The sequence below is a fragment of the Nycticebus coucang genome, chromosome X (assembly GCF_027406575.1).
Source record: "Nycticebus coucang isolate mNycCou1 chromosome X, mNycCou1.pri, whole genome shotgun sequence".
Lineage (NCBI taxonomy): Eukaryota > Metazoa > Chordata > Mammalia > Primates > Lorisidae > Nycticebus > Nycticebus coucang.
The window spans coordinates 106,850,791-106,854,246 of NC_069804.1; the positions used below are offsets into that span (position 1 = coordinate 106,850,791).

General features: G+C 43.7%; 1 pseudogene; it reads left to right on the forward strand.

The window, feature by feature from the left end:
- The first annotated feature begins 1,288 nt into the window (after positions 1–1,288).
- Positions 1,289–3,075, forward strand: LOC128576928 (PRAME family member 12-like; annotated as a pseudogene).
- Positions 3,076–3,456: the final 381 nt, after the last annotated feature.

Below are 3,456 nucleotides of genomic sequence, written 5' to 3' on the forward strand. Positions count from 1 at the left end.
TTACTTTATAAGTCTTTGCTCTTTCTGGTATGCTTAACTGAAAAAAATAGTCTCACATTTGACTGTTCAGTAAATCAAGGACTTCAGTTAGCATGAGGCTTGTGCTATTGTATACTGTTTTGACCCTTTCTTAGGGTTAATGAAAAGAACTCAGGCTATTGGGAAGGGTGTATGTTATAGCTTCAGGAAGAATTAGGTAGATCCATTTTACTAATTCAAGTACAAAAGGTCATAGGCCAGAGAAGAAGTGGTTATAACATAAAATCTAAGCTTGTCTAGGGTTATTAGAATATTCAAATCCAGTAATTGAAGAAACAGGGTTATCAAACTTAGAAGGTTAAGGGAGCAGACTCATATGAGCTATAATGTCAACAAATTTGTAATTCTTATATTTAGAAGAGTGCCACTTGTCCTTTAAAAATGCTGATTTTCTGAGAAATTGACTATACTATTTCTGTTTTCATGCAATTGAAATAAAATTCTGTGAAGAATTTAAATAAAATACAGAATATTATCTTCATTCTTATGAAGTTTGCAGTCTCACCATTAACACAAAAGTAAAAAAGAACATTAGGGGAAAAGCAAGTGGGATTCCTATGTGCTGATAGCTTATAAGCACAATTGGTTCAGAGAAAGAGAGGAGTCACTGGGCTAGAGTGGTGAAAGAAGGTTTCATGGGAGAGGTAGAGGTAAATATGGTCTTTAAATCAGAAATACAAGCTTTAAAAATATTCATACCTTTTGACTTGTAAATCCACTAATAAGAATCCAGCCAAAGAAATTAAAAAATGCAACAAAATCCATCTTAGTGCCCCTTATAACAGTGAAAAATCCTGAATGCCTCTCAAATAGAGAAATAGTTAAATAAATTATAGTAGAGAATACATGGGAATAGTATATGGCTATTGAAAATATGTTTTTGAGGAATTACTCATGATTGAAAAAATGCTTATGTTATATTGTTAAGCCAATAGAAAGGATAGTACAAAACTGTTTATGCTGTATTCATAAAGATTTATTATTTCAACAATCTTTAAAACTCAATAAAATTCATTATTTTTCTAGTAGAAAAAGTGTAAGACAGACACTTGTCTCAAAGACCAGAAAAGTTATAGTAGAGGCTGTCTTCACCTTTGAGGAAGCATATTCGGCAGCTGCTGGCTATCCCAGCTCATCCATTTTCTCTTTAGGACTCTTTAAATCTAACAGACCCTATAGGAGGATACTTTAGGAAAGAGTCTTGTCACTACTTACTCCGCGAAATGGCAGACTCAGCTTACCTAGGATAATGTCGGTTAAGGCAGGAAATATCAAACAGGTGAAAATATACCAGACTCAGTCCCCAAGCCCTGCAGCCTGGAGTTACTGCTGGTTTCTGCCTGAGGTCCCAGCACCCTGCAACCTGAGTCCTCATCTGATTCATCAAGTTGAGCCTCCAGAGTCCACCCAGAGTCTTCGAACTGGCTGTGCAGAGCCTGGTGAGAAATGAAGCCTTGGCCATATCTGTTATAGAGGAGCTGCCCAGGGAGCTCTTCCTACCACTGTTTGTGGAGGCCTTCACCAGGAGAGGCAGCGATGGTGCAGGCCTCACAGCAATGGTACAGGCCTGGCCTTTCACCCGCCACCCTCTGGGGTCCCTGATGAAGACACATGACCTGGAGATGTTAAGAGCTGTGCTGGACGGGCAGGATGCGCTGTTTGCTCAGAAGGAGGTGGAACCTGCAAGTGCTGGATTGGCAGGATGTTGATGAGAACTTCTGGACCGTGTGGTCTAAAGCAGTGGCCCATACTTGCTCACCAAACGCCGTGGATAAGAGGAAAACAGGGAAGGACTGTCTGAGGTCAGGAAGGCAACAGCCCTTCGATGTGATTGTAGATCTTTGCCTTCATATAAGAACACTGGATGAATCCCTCACCTACCTCTCAGTGTGGGCCAAGCAGAGGAAAGATTTCTTGCTGTATGAAGCGGACCATTCTTTCCGTGGCTTTCCAGAATATCACAAATGGTGGACCTGGACTATATCCAGGAGGTGATTAATTGCCATTGGAAGCTGCCCACCCTGGCAAGTTTTGCTTCTTACCTGGACCATATGAGTCATCTTCAGAAACTCCTTCTCTCCCGCATCAGCACGCCTGCCTACATTTCCCTAGAGATGAAGAAATATATGGCCCAGTTTGTCAATCATTTCCTTAAGCTGGACCATCTCCAGAAGCTTCATATGTACTCTGATTCCTTCCTTGAAGGCCACTTGGACCAGGTACTCAGGTGTCTCAAAAGTCCCTTGGAGACCTTCTCAAAAACCAACTGCCTGCTTTTAGAATCAAATTTGAAGGGGTGGTGCCTGTGGCTCAGTGAGTAGGGTGCTGGCCCCATATACCGAGGGTGGTGGGTTTGAACTCGGCCCTGGCCAAACTGCAACAACAGCAACAAAAAAATAGCTGGGCATTGTGGTGGGCACCTGTAGTCCCAGCTACTCGGGAGGCTGAGGAAAGAGAATTGCCTAAGTCCAAGAGCTGGAGGTTGCTGTGAGCTGTGATGCCACAGCACTCTACCAAGGGCGACAAAATGAGACTCTGTCTCTAAAAAAAAAAAAAATCAGACTTGAGGCATCTATCTTGGTGCCCAACCATTAGTCAACTAAAGCACCTGGTCTTGAATAGTGTCAGACTGACCAATTTCAGTCCTGAGCCCCTTCAACTTCTGCTGGAGAGAGTTGCTACTCTGCAGAACCTGGACCTAGATGAATGTGGGATCACAGATGCCCAATTCAGAGTCATCTTGCCCACTCTGAGCTGCTACTCCCAGCTCATGACCTTCAGCTTCTGCAGGAACCAAATCTCCATGGCCACCCTGGAGGACCTGATGTGCCACACCATCAGGCTGAGCAAGGGTTAAGCACAGGGCTGTATCCTGTGCCTCTGGAGAGCTACGATGCTTGGGGTACTTTCTGCCGGGAAATACTTGCCCAATTTGTGGCTAAGCTGAGGCAGACACTGAGGGGTTTCCAGTCAAAGAGGATCTACTTTAGCACAGTCTTCTGCTCTCAGTGTGGCAACGAGCCTTCTATGACCTAGACTTCATTCGATATTGCTATTGAATGACTTGTCTGGTTTGGATGGATATACCAAACACATTCTGCTGGGCACTAGGAAACTGAAATCTAGGACTTAAGTGCATCTTAAAGAGAGCACCGAACCCATCATTTTAGACACCTGCTCAGTGGAAATGGGAAAGGAATAGTGATATAGCAGGGTGAAGGACCTGGGGGAAAGGCTGACCTTAGGAGCCACTGGGCCCTTTGGGGACATGTGTCCTAGAAAGTTAGAAACAGGAATCGGAACTTCTAGAGCAGGATTCAGACTTGAGAGGTATATGAGGGAGTTATCTCTGTATGAATGGATGTAAAGAAAGGGGGCGGGAGGCCAGTTGGGGAGGCTCACACCTATAATCCCAGC